Raw genomic sequence first — 441 nt, 5'->3', positions numbered from 1 at the left:
GGGATCGATTTCCTATGCTTCACATAGCCAAAATGCTTCCCCCAACACCCCCGCCCCCATGACCTGTCCTCTGGCCACACCTCTGCCTGGTCCCCAGAGAAGAGAGTAAAGCAGCTGGTTCTTCATCCCCTCCCTGTGCCGCTGGCTCTGTGGGCCCCTCGTGACCTTCGGACGCATCTCCCTCCACTTGGCAGGCCCAGCTCCCGGAGCAGGTGAGGGAGGGAGGGAGCCCCAGGGGAGGCCAGGGCTGCACACCTGCGTGTGGGCTCTGCCCGCAGGAGTTCTTGCCCGTGTCCATGCCTGAGGCCCTCAACCAGGCGGAGGGAGCAGGCCTGGCTTGGGGGCCCTCGAGCCACCCTACCCGCCAGGCCTCCAGCTCTGGCCTCGGGAAGGAGCCTGCGGTGCCTCCCTCAGCGCGGCCTGAGGCTCCAGCCCCCGAGG

At 67.6% G+C, this 441-nt stretch overlaps 1 protein-coding gene across 1 annotated transcript in view; it reads left to right on the top strand.

Moving 5' to 3' along the window:
- The window catches only part of ANAPC2 (anaphase promoting complex subunit 2), a gene marked incomplete at its 5' end in the record, with an annotated part of 8,369 nt that overhangs the window by 7,242 nt on the left and 686 nt on the right, over positions 1 to 441 (top strand). The window lies entirely within an intron of this gene.

Source organism: Myotis davidii, unplaced genomic scaffold, assembly GCF_000327345.1.
Source record: "Myotis davidii unplaced genomic scaffold, ASM32734v1 scaffold609, whole genome shotgun sequence".
Classification (NCBI taxonomy): Eukaryota; Metazoa; Chordata; class Mammalia; order Chiroptera; family Vespertilionidae; genus Myotis; species Myotis davidii.
Note: the sequence above shows the minus strand (reverse complement) of the source record. Positions and strands in the feature narration are given on the sequence as shown.